At 47.4% G+C, this 12,893-nt stretch overlaps 1 pseudogene; it reads left to right on the forward strand.

The window, feature by feature from the left end:
- Nucleotides 1-287: 287 nt before the first annotated feature.
- On the forward strand, nucleotides 288-406 carry LOC129493997 (5S ribosomal RNA; annotated as a pseudogene).
- The last annotated feature ends 12,487 nt before the right edge of the window (nucleotides 407-12,893 follow it).

Here is a 12,893-nt window from a genome sequence, read left to right on the forward strand (position 1 = left end):
GAGCAGTGCACACAGGCTGCAGCGGGGCTTGCCCGGCCGGTCTGTCTGAGCTCTCCAGCAAGTACACATCGCAGGGGATCGGCTGGCTGCAGAGGCAGTCCAGGAGCTCTGGCAGACACACTGGGGACATGAGGTGAGGGAGGAGGGCGAGCAGAGAGAGACAGGAAAAGAGGGGGGATAAGCAGAATTCTCCGGCAGAAATTTGTGTTTTAGATTAAAGGCCAGAAGGGAAGAACCTTCCCCCTTCTTTCCGTTCCCTTGCAATTAGGTCTTGATAGGATACAGTCCTCTACGGCCATACCACCCTGAATGCACCCCATCTCATCTGATCTCAAAAACTAAGCAGATTTGGGCCTGTTTACTACTTGGATGGGAGACCACCTGGGAATACCAGGTGCTGTAGAGGGACGCCTGGGTGGCTCAGCGGTTGAGCGTCTGCTTTCAGCTCAGGGCGTGATCCCAGGGTCTGGAATCGAGTCCCACATAGGGCTCCTTGCAGGGAGCGTGCTTCTCCCTCTGCTTGTGTGTCTGCCTCTCTCTGTGTGTCTCTCATGAATAAATAAATAAAATCTTGGGCATCCCTGGGTGGCTCAGCAGTTTGCACCTGCCTTCGGCCCAGGGCAAGATCCTGGAGACCCGGGATTGAGTCCCACATCAGGCTCCCTGCAAGGAGCCTGCTTCTCCCTCTGCTTGTGTCTCTGCCTCTCTCTGTGTGTCTCTCATGAATAAATAAATAAAATCTTTAAAATAAATAAATAAATAAATAAATAAATAAATAAATAAATAAATAAATAAATAAATTCATTCTTAAAAAAAAAGAAAAAAGATACGGTATGACCTGAGTGTGGGAAAGGAGGTGGTGGGCAGGTGACAAACTGGGAAGCAATGAACCTGAGTTCCCTTGAAATTGTTACAAAGACTAAATTAGTTGTGATATTCAAAACACCCAAAGCACATGGTCAGTGTTATTTCTCCGTTCTGGTCATCATCATCATCACTGCACTTATAAAGGGGGCACTCGTTCACCCTGGAAAGCCGGCACTGGGGAACGCAAGTAAGCAGAGAAAGCCCCCTCCCCACAATGGGGGAAGAAAACTGTGGAGATGAGTCAATCACCAGACAGGTGAGTTGGGAGGTAGGAGTCGGAGCAGGGAACCCCTAACTCTGCAGAGGCCCGGACATGTGAGTCGGTCTTGGGGGATCCGTGTGCTTCCTCTTCTGTGCCACCCGGGGCTGGGCTGGCTGAGCCCTGGGGCCCCCTGGCTGAGGCATTCTGTGCCACTCAGGCCTGCAGGGGCCGAGGCGGGGCCGCGAGGGGCAACACTGGGTAGCTCCACATCTCAGCCTGGCGCTCGGAGCCGGTCTGAGCGGCCCTCCACCTTGGGTGAGGCCTCCTCTTATCAAGGTCGCTTCAGAAACTCTGCCCTCCACAAAAACAGACATATAGATCAATGGAACAGAACAGAGAATCCAGAAGTGGACTCTGAACTTTATGGTCAACTAATATACGATAAAGGAGGAAAGACGATCCACTGGAAGAAAGACAGTCTCCTCAATAAATGGTGCTGGGAAAATTGGACATCCACATGCAGAAGAATGAAACTGGACCACTCTCTTGCACCATACACAAAGATAAACTCAAAATAGATGAAAGATCTAAATGTGAGACAAGATTCCATCAAAATCCCAGAGAAGAACTCAGGCAACACCCTTTTTGAACTTGGCCACAGTAACCGGAGAAGGACAAACAGTGTATGTTCTCATTCACTTGGGGAATATGAATAATAGTGAAAGGGAATATAAGGGAAGGGAGAAGAAATGTGTGAGAAATATCAGAAAGGGAGACAGAACATAAAGACTTCTAACTCTGGGAAATGAACTGGGGGTGGTGGAGGGGGAGGAGGGCGGGGGGTGGGGGTGAATGGGTGACGGGCACTGAGGGGGACACTTGACGGGATGAGCACTGGGTGTTATTCTGTATGTTCGTAAATTGAACACCAATAAAAATTAATCTATAAAAAAAAAAAGAAGACAAAAAAAAAAAAAAAGAAACTCTGCCCTCAAATTGTTTCCCAGGTTCAATCAACTTTCACATTCATAATACAACAGAGCTCTACAGGGCCGCCGAACAGAGAGCGTCTGTGGCTTTTCATTTCCTGGCACGATTAGGGGGATAATCACGGTGCCTGGAAAAATAATAAAGCCGGAGTCTGAAGTGGGATCCAAGCAGAGGGTCTGGCCACATGCACTGGCCTGGAGCCGTTGTGACCCGCAGGCCCCGGCCTTCCCCAGGCGGTAGGACAGGGGAGAGGCCCTTGCATCTAGCCCACTGTAGCCTGCTCAGCATCAGCACCAGCCACACCACTGTGGAAATGTCATGCTGGGGGTGCAGAGAGCTGAGTGCTGGTGGTGGTGGTGGTGTGTGTGGGGGGGTGCAGACACATCTCCCAAAAAGGGCAGAGGAAGTGGACATGGGAGCTGCTGACTGTCACATGCTGCTCACAACTGCCCCTGCTGCCCAGGAACAGCCACCCTCCCTGCCCAGGCACTGGGAGACACACATGGCTCATGGGTGCTGGACACCAAGCCTCAGTCTGGCCACACCAAACAGTTCCTAGGAAACAAACCCAGGGGTGAAAGAGCAAGCCCAGGAATGGAACCAAAATAGAAGGCGGCTGTCAGCTCTGACCCTACCGGCCAAGAGCCTGTGCCAGACCGCTGTTTCCCCATCTGCCTGATGGAAGAAGCGGCTCCAGCCCTGCCTCCAGGACGTGCAGCGTGGGAGAAGGCAGAAAGGTGAACTCCTCATCCTGAAGGGTGGCAGCGCCTGAAGAGGACTCCAGCTGAGCTGGCCAGGCGGGATTGCTCCCAGAAGGAGAAATTAGGAGAGTAGGGCTCCCTGGTAAATGGGAGCAGCTCGTTTGCCCCCTGAGGCGCTGTAATGGACCTTGCAGGTATTGGAGACTACTGGAGGCCCTGCAGGGAAGGGTCCCCCTGGAAAACACAGAGTCTACCCCAAGCCCTGAGGGGAGCACTGAGCCTGCAGTCCAGTCTCTGCTTTGCCCTGACACCAGCCACTCCCCACATGTCACTGTGCAAGTAAGAGCCCAGCACACTGCCAGCCACACTAGCTCTCCAGGTATGAGTTTCCTTTTTTCTTCTCTTCTCTGGGCCCTCAGACCTTGCAGTTTTAAAATGAAGGGATTATTCCTTTCTATGTCTGAGCTCCTTCAGAATGTTCGTCCTGAGGTTCACTGAGGAAGGTGGTATTCTCAAAGGGCAGAACCATGAGCTTTCTATTGCAATTTTTAATTTACATGTTCCTCATCCCTAATTTATTTTCAATGAGAGGAAGGATTTTGTTTTATTTATCTCGATACTGCCTACACTTAGATCATCATCTGGTAACCATGATACAAAGGTGCTGCAGTCTGGATTAACAAAAGAGTACCCCCTGTATGCCAGGATTTAAAAAGCTACCACCAGGGCACGTGGGTGGCTCAGTGGTTGAGTGTCTGCCTTTGGCTCAGGTCATGATTCCAGGATCCTGGGATTGAGTCCCGGATCGGGCTTCCCACAGGGAGCCTATTGTCCCTCTGCCTATGTCTCTGCCTCTGCGTGTGTGTGTGTGTGTGTGTGTGTGTGTGTGTGTGTGTCATGAATAAATAAATAAAATCTTAAAAAAAAAAGCTACCACCAAGTCAAAGCTCACCCAGAATCATACTGCCTGCTAGACATCCTTTCAAAATATATAGGCAAGAAAGGATGTGGGATTGGAACCTGAAGGCCTGGCTTCCAGCCCCAGCAGAGTAACAGTTTCCTAGACAAAGCACGTAGGGAAGTGTGCACTGAAATCTCCTCCCCTGCTATCAGGAGAGAAATCTGGAGATCAGAGAAAAATTCTGCACATGATGCCATTCACCCCAGATGGCCCAGAGTTCATCCAAGAACATTCTGCAATGAAAACCAGGCCAGGATGAAAGGAGAATGTGCCTTGAGCAAAACAAGGTTGAGGTTATTATTTATCAAGAAGTAGGTACACATTAGCTGGTTTCCTCCTAGACCAGAGGGAGAAGTCCTCATGTAGCTTAGACCAGAGGGTCTAGCAAGAGGATTTATTTTCAAGTTCCATTTGCCTTCAGGAATTCCCGGAAGGACACCAGCAGTGGTTCTGTAGTAGAGACACAGCTCTGAAGTTGAAGCTTCTGAGGCTTCTCTCTGGCTTCTTCATCTCTCCCCATTCTAAAGTAAGCAAAGGCTGATCCACAGAAGACCTGCTAGTGTTTGCCCAAGCCCAGGGTCGCAGCCCATACAAGACACAGGGCTTGGGGCTGGGATCTGGTTGGTGGTGCTTGGTAAAGGTGGAGATGATGGCGTAGAAGGCCAGGACCCAAATGGGGAGGAATGTAAGAATAGAAATATAAAATAGGGGTGGCTGGGGGCGGGGGGGCGGGGGGGCAGGGGGAAGAGCCTGCTGGGTAAGGACATTTTTACAAGAAAATCCCACCTTTTACCAAATAATGGAGCAAATTATATCCTAAAATCTACTATAATAAAATAACTGCTTAGGTTTCCACTGGAGGCCAGGATACACCCTTGGGGAGACCATATGGGGCGGAATTTGGACAGGAGTAGCCTGCTCCAGGTCATCTGATGGGGGAGGCCATATGGGGCGGAATTTGGACAGGAGTAGCCTGCTCCAGGTCATCTGATGGACACAGGCCTGACCCATTGCTGCTCTCTGGACAGAAGGTGTCCCTACAAGCAATCTTCCCGGCTAAGAAGGCAGGCAGCGGTCTTCAAAGGGACATCTCTGAACTTACGTTTCCCCCTTCATAAATTCTGGATGATAAATAACATACTCTATGCACACAAAGTGTAGGGTGCATGTGATTCAGATACAAGGAAGAACTTCATAAACATAAAGGCATTAACAAATAACTGGAAAAATCACACAACACACTAACCGCCTGCTTTCTGTCTGTGCCCACCAGAAGAGAGCACTCGGTGACACCAGCACTCACTTAGCACAGGCCTGCAAGTACAGATCCATCATGCCTTCCGTGCATAGCTTTGACTATGTTTTTGCACCCTACGCTAGATTTTGTAAAGAAAGAGAAGCCTGAGAAGCCCAGTTCACAAGGAGTATTAGTGTTCCCTTATTCTCTTCTCCACTAACATCCTCTCCCTGTGGGATCTCAATCACCCTTCTGGCTTCCAAATCACCCCCAGATAGGGACTGTCTAGTTGAGGCAGCTGGGAAGACACAGGCCTTAAGGCCTGTATTAGTCAGCTACAGCTGCCATAACAAAGTGCCATGGAAGGGGGGTTTCTCTCACAGTTCTGGAGGCTAAAAGTCCAAAATCAAGGCTCTGCAGGGTTGGTTTTCCCGAGGCCTCTGTCCTTGGCTTAGTGATAGCTGTCTCCTCCCTGGATCCTCACACGGCCTTCCCTGTGTGTGTCTCTCTTCTAATGCCTTCTTCCTATAGAAATACCAGTCACATTGGGATGCCTGGGTGGATCCGCAGTTTAACGCCTGTTTTTGGCCCAGGATGTGGTCCTGGAGTCTGGGATCAAGTTCCGCGTTAGGCTCCCTGCATGGAGCCTGCTTCTCCCTCTGCCTATGTCTCTCCTCTCTCTCTTCTCTGTATGTCTTTCATGAATAAATAAATAAAATCTTAAAAAAAAAAAGATACCAGTCACATAAATCAGGACCCACCCTAGTGAACTCATTTTATCGTAATCCCATCCTTAAAGACTCTATCTCCAAATATGGTCACGTTCTGAAGCATTGGAGTTTGAAGCCAGGGATGGGGGAGACATAATTCAGTGCATAACAGACCTGCTGTCTGCTGTCAGTAACCCCAGGCAATCTTTGCCGAGGGCAGCCTTCTGTGTCAAGGGGGGGGGGGAGCTCCCCTGCACCGCCTTACGGCTCACCTAACTCCCCCCCACCACCACCACCACCATCAGAAGGGCAGGATCCTGACTCTTCATCTCTGGCCCCCAGCCCCTTGCACAGAACCTGAGCAACAGCTGAGCCCAGTAAGTTTCCAGGGCATAAATGAGTGAATAAAGATCCACCAGATTGTGCCTTGGTCAAAGAGGAAAGCCATCCTCCAGCTTCGTTTAGAGAAGGACCGTTCCACCACATGCCATATTACAGCCGAGTAAAGGCCAAGTTTGATTTCTTGCTCCCCTTTATCATGTGATCGATAACTTCTTAAAATCCTTAAAAATAAGCTGCAGGGCAAGGCGAGGGATCAGAAGAGTGGAGATGAGGACAAGTCTGAGTGTCTACAAGAAATATTAATATGATGCTGGCATTACAGGGGATATTAGCATGAACAGCAATATTAGTGCCAAAAAGCATCAACCTCAATATTTTGCAGTTCCTTACAAACACCTTTAATGGGTGATGACAGACTGGCAGTTTTGGGGTGAATTGAAATGGGCTGCTATGGGAGCTGAGAGATCGGAGGCAGCACATGCACTTCCACTCCAGAGGATGGGCCTGCCACCACTGCCCCTGTCTTCAGCACACTGTAGGCAGGAGCTCAGGCTGTGCCCTGGATTCCCCCACCCACCAGCGTTGCAGGCCCAGGAGTTCCCTTCAGAAGCTGGAGGGTAGAGGGAAAAAAAACTATCAATCTGTGAACTATTAATCTTGTGAAAGCTGTGCCTGCGTGTGAGCAAGGCGCTGATTGCGGGCTCAAAGTGTGAATGTTGGCCCATCCCACTTTAAACAGGAAATGTGTTCCTGCAAAAAAGTGATGTGGAATTTGAAATTACATCCTGCTGTAAATACACCAGGGGGCTTACCCTTTAAAGAGATCCTTCGGCATAATCATAGCCAAGAATCGTTTTGTGAAATGAATACAGGTGTGTTCTCCCTTAAGCAAATCTAACTTACAAATTCAATTTAATTCAACAAATGTTTATTGATTACTTTTTCCGTATGCAGGGCATCCTGCCAGTGCAGGTGATAACAAAGATATTTAAGACATGATCCTTGCCCTTAAGAAACTCATATTCAAAGGAAGGGAGACAGAAAAGTAAACAAATACCTCTAAGTCATGCAGTGAAAACTTTCAGGGGATCAAAATAAACCTAACGATTCATTAATCATAGAATAGTCCAGGAAAGCTGCAGCAAGGAGGGGACAATTGGAGTGGGCTTTTAAGTTTGAGTAGGAGTTTACTGGGCTGGACCGTGGCTGTGCCCAGCATGATGAGGAACTAATGTTCCTACCTATGGAACACACAGGACTAGTGAGGGAAGGATCATGAGAAATGGAAGGAAATATTTTGGACAGATAGCATGCTCTACACTGAAGAATCTGATTTAGCCGGACTCCAACCTTTATTCCTCACCCGCTTAGCTATGGTAACTGAGAGGTCACCGTGGGATTCACGCAGCTAGCAAGCTCTCCTACCATATTAATAATATGACTCAATTTACAAAAAGTTAAGAGGAACATTGATTTTGTGGAGAAAGGTACACTTGTCAGGAAAGAATTTTTATGTCTGGGTGTTCACACAGAATACAGAAATACGCAATACTCGGCTGAAGTCCAGCGCTCTGCTGCCATACGGGCAGATCCAGGAAAGGGAGGATTGGAATTGAATGCTTAGGGCCACTCAGATCGGATTTGGGTTAAGAGAAAAAAAATCCACTTGAACTGAAACGCTTTCTGAATGCATCAGAGCAAAGCATATGACGAGGTCTTGTGTCCACTCAGGAGGTGTGCAGTAGGGCGCTGAGGAAACGGCTACCCATAGCTCTCTGAGTGCTCCTCTCAGCTGCATTGACATCTACCCCCTCATAAGTTTCATACCTCAGGGTTCACAGATTTCCCACCTGTACCATTATCCTCTTCCATCCAGCTGCCACCCTCTCTACTGTGATTTTTCAGAATTCTACTGATGACCAGGTGGAGCAAACTCATCTTTGTCACCATCACTATCGCCATCATTTTTTTAAATAATAAATCTATTTTTTATTGGCGTTCAATTTGCCAACATACAGAATAACACCCAGTGCTCATCCCGTCAAGTGCCCCCCTCAGTGCCCGTCACCCATTCACCCCCACCCCCCCCTCCTCCCCTTCCACCACCTCTAGTTTGTTCCCCAGAGTTAGGAGTCGTCATGTTCTGTCTCCCTATTGCCATCATTACCATCACCACTGCCTCCTTCCATTTGGGCTGCTGTAACAGAGATAGCTCAGACTAGAGGACTTTCAAACATTTATTTCTCCTAGTTCTGGAGGCAGGGAAGTCCAAGATCAAGGCACCAGCAGAACCCAAGGCCCCACTTCCTGGTCCATAGATGACCATCTTTTCTCTGTGTCCTCACATGGTGGAAGGAGTAAGGAGCTCGCTGGAGTCTCTTTCATAAAGGCACTCATCCCACTCATGAGAGCTCTACCTCCCAAAGGCCCCCACCTCCTAATACCACCACGTTAGGAGTTGGGCTTCAAGATAGGAATTTGATGGAGATACAAAATGGCAATCCATAGCAATCACCATCACCTTCCTGTCATGTACTTTGAAAACTATATGCTCCATCATTTGACGCTGGCAAGTGCGCAGAGAAGAATACAGGCTATTATCCCTATGTTCCAGAGGAGGCATCTGTGGCTCAGAGAGGTTATTTAACTTGCTCAGGGTCACACAGCTAACTATTTGCAGAGATAAAACTAGGTCTCATGACAACCAACGCAAGGGTAGTTCCCCCCAGAGCATACTGCCTCCAGTGAAAGCAGAGTCGGTCGCATACACGAGCAAAGCAGCTGGCCAGTACATGAGGTGAATTGAGAGACCTTAGTAAGACCTCCTGCCACCCAATTTTTCCCTGGCTATCCAGTCACAAGGCATGAAATTGTACCAGTTGATATCTGGGTATATGTGTATGGTAAAGATAAATGACTTCAATTTATAAAGTGTTCAACTTTCGGAAAGTCCTCCTGCGTGTTTCACCACAAAACCCATCTCGTGAGAGGGCAAGGGCTTATCTGTATTTGAGATGCTTTTCGCTGCCAAGCACAGCCCACACAGGCAGAGGTGCTCACTATCCTCATGCGAAGAGGTCTCAGGATAGAGATGCAACAGCTCCGGGACTGTCAATAAACTCACACAAAGAGGTCCCCGAGCCCCAAGTCTTCCCAGCTTTCTGCTCTGCATCCTCAGCAAGCTGGCAACTCCCCTCTTGGTCACAAAATCGCTACAGCTGATAGCTCTTCCCCACAGAGCTGCAATCAGAAGGGAAAAAGTGTCTCTCCATTTTATAAGACTGAAAACACCCCCCCCCCCCCGTAAATGTCCCCTTATATCTCATTAGCCAAGTAGGGCCACGAGCCCACGCCTACCAAGCCCTGGCTGAAGAAATGCAATTTCTGTGATTGGCTTTGCCTGCTCAGCATTTTTCCCCCGGAGAGGGAGAAGGGTCCATGAGGCAACTCCTCATCACAGTACTTGAATAAAATCTAGATTCTGTTGGCAGGAAGAAGATGCAATGACTTCTGTATGGCAACTAACAGTGTCTGCCACATAGCCTTTTATTTTATTTATTTATTTTATTTATTTATTTTTTTAAAGATTTTATTTATTTATTCATGAGAGACACAGAGAGCAAGAGAGAGAGTCAGAGACACAGGCAGAGGGGAGAAGCAGGCTCCATGCAGGGAGCCCGATATGGGACTTGATCCCAGGACTCCAGGATCAGGCCCTGGGCCGAAGACAGGTGCTAAACCGCTGAGCCACCCAGGGATCCCACATAGCCTTTTAGAAGGGAAAACAAAGATTGAGAACCTTCCAGAGCTGACACCTCTCCCAGTAGCACCACATTAAACTAGCATCAGCTTTACAAATTTACCAGTTAAGCCTTATAATATTTAATTATGATATTATCTTTTCATTTTTAAGTGATTTTTATTTGACATTTATTTCTGTCAGTATTTCCTTCTTTAATGTTTTTGATTATCAGATGTCTATATCAGGGTGAGATCAACTTGTAATAATTGTTTAGAAATACAATTTGGAACCTTTGGGGGATTAATTACAACATGGCTTTTTGTAACCAGATATCTGATAGGGTTAATGACAGCTGACACAGGAGCACAAGCATTAATAGCTCATAGTATTTGGATCTCTTTTTTTGTGGCAAATAGTTCAGACACAAAGAATTTATCCCATCTTGCTTTGACCTTTATCAAATCAGTAAGAACACGTCCAAAAGCAACTTGGAGCTGAGTGTTAGAGCAACTGTTGCTTTCTGTAAGCTTGTTCCCTTTCGTAATGATGAAAGCATTTTGCCTACCAATCTGATTTTGGTTCTGCCTTCAGATTTGTTATTGCTTTTGCTAATTCAGATTTTAAAATCCATTTCTGACTTAATGTTATATTCCTACAACAGCATTCATGTCTTCCCTCTGCATTTCTCTGTTCAAGTATTTGCGAAGAACTGCACCCGACAGTGAATATTTGAGCTATAAAGATTTTGAGTAGTAATGGAACAAGACAACATCCAGATCTCCTACAAATGCTCCTCAAAGCACTACACAGAATCACGTGTCGAAATTGCAACTTGAAGACATATTTCACTTCCAAAACTTATTATTTCTTGGAACACCACCCGTAAAGTATTCCATGGGTATAAAGCTTACTAATATTTATTTTATTTGCAACAGTGACTCTCCATTAGCCACAGACAGGGCAATGGATACTTTTCTCATGGCAAGGCAGCAAGCAAGACGGATCAATGGGACTCGGACACTGCTGGCCTACCTGCACCCGTCCAGGCTCCTGGAAACTTTGACCTTCACCTTCAACTCCTTGGGCCAGCGTTTCCTGTTCTTATTTTCGATTTAATGTCAGTGGATTCTTTCAAAGCAGTAATGTTTCTATGTTAATTGTTAAGCTTAAATTCTCACAGGAGACTTTTTTTTTTAAAGATTTTATTTATTTATTCATGAGAGACACAGAGAGAGAGCGAGAGGCAGAGACATAGGCAGAGGGAGAAGCAGCCTCCATGCAGGGAGCCCGATGTGGGACTCGATCCTGTGACTCCAGGATCATGCTCTAGGCCGAAGGCAGGCACTAAACCGCTGAGCCACTCAGGGATCCCCTACACAGAAGACTTTTTAAAAAGATTTTATTTACTCACTCATGAGAGACACAGAGAGAGGCAGAGACACAGGCAGAGGGAGAAGCAGGATCCCTGTGGGGAGCCTGATGTGGGACTCCATCCCAGGAGCCCAGGACCCCGGGATGACAACCTGAGCCAAAAGCAGATGCTCAACCACTGAGCCACCCAGGTGTCCCTCGCGGGAGACTTAAAATACTTAAATGTTCCCATTTTCTCAACTGATTTTTCTCAGCATTTGGAAAAACATACACATTTCCTGTGAAATGCTAGAAAAGAATTCCCACCCAGAATACACCACCAGGCACAGGTTGGTCAGTCTGAGTCAGACCTTGGACAAGGATGTCTTGAGACCCTTTCCCAGAGCCCCGGGCAGGAGGACACAAGAATCCAGCCCACCCACCTCTCACTCAGTACCTCTCCTCCCAGCTGCCTTCCATAGCTCCATGATTCCTGCCCCATCTGTCCAGTCCGTTAACCCCCAAACTCACCCAGACCTGCCTACTTCTCTCCTATTTCTTCTGCTCAAATTTATCCTCCTGCTTCTCTCTACAATCCCAGCCCACACACAAAACCTCACATTTCATTTTTCTCCATATTCTCACATTCCAATTTTCTGTGCAAAATCGGTGTCAGCCATGAGTCCGGGCTAACCGCCACTGTGACAATTTAATTAAAGCAATTCAGACTATAAAGTATAAGCGATACATAAATGTCCACTTACCTGCATATAATGCTAAAAAGATCACTTCATCGTACTGAGCCTCAATATTTCCATCTATAAAATGGAGATAAAAATTCCCAGCTCACAATATTTTTGAGAAGATAAAATGATACAGGCAAAGCATAGAACTAAGTGGTAGGAAATTGTTTTAGTCTTCCTTCTCCAAAAAGGACAATATTAAATCTTAAAGGAGGCGCTTGTGAGTATAAAAGAGCTTTGTAACAGCTACTAGAAACCCCAGGAGCAAAATTAGCTGTGTTTCGAGTGTCTGCAGAGGCCTCTCAGCTCTTTTCTTAAAAGGTCCAAATTCACTAGCCCAATGTCAACTCCAGGAACTTCTCCCCCTGCAGGTTTCCAAAGAACTGGATGAGAAGGGTTGGCCTGCCAACCCAAAGCCTTGCTGTCTACAGCTGCCCCAGCCTGGCCCAGAGTAAATGCTCAATAAATGTTTGCCAAATTGAATTTCCTTCCCCCTAGATTAATCATGGCAGAAGCAAGGAGGTGGCCCCCCTTGGGGTGGCTCCGGTGCCCACAAGTTTCATGAGTCATGTCTTCAAAGGCCTTGCAGCCACCCCCCTTCCTTTGCCTCTGACCTGTCCTGCCTCTTCAGCATGTTTATGGACATAATTACAGAGTGTTATTGATTTCCTGACAGCCGCCTTGATGTAACTATTTTAGAGAATCAAGCTAATTTCATACATTGAGGTTTTTATGGTCTCTGGCAGACTCAACCCTAGAAGTCATTTCGTCTCTTCCGAGGGCACTACTGCCCCTTCTCAGAAACTGCTTCTCCTGGCCCCTCCTTTCCCGAAGCCCAGCTGGGCTGCGCTATCTGCACCCAGTCTTCTCCTTGTGGCCCCACTCCCATTCTCACATGACTTGGCCATGTTGTGGGGAAACAGGGAGATCCCGAGGCCCCAAGAAGTCAGAGCGGTACATGCTGGGGGAAAGATGGGATTCAATTATTCCTGTAAACTTTTACAGCTTGAGTCTGCCCCCTAGTTCCTGTTACACTCCACTGAAACCC

The sequence above is a fragment of the Nyctereutes procyonoides genome, unplaced genomic scaffold (assembly GCF_905146905.1).
Source record: "Nyctereutes procyonoides isolate TBG_1078 unplaced genomic scaffold, NYPRO_anot_genome, whole genome shotgun sequence".
Lineage (NCBI taxonomy): Eukaryota > Metazoa > Chordata > Mammalia > Carnivora > Canidae > Nyctereutes > Nyctereutes procyonoides.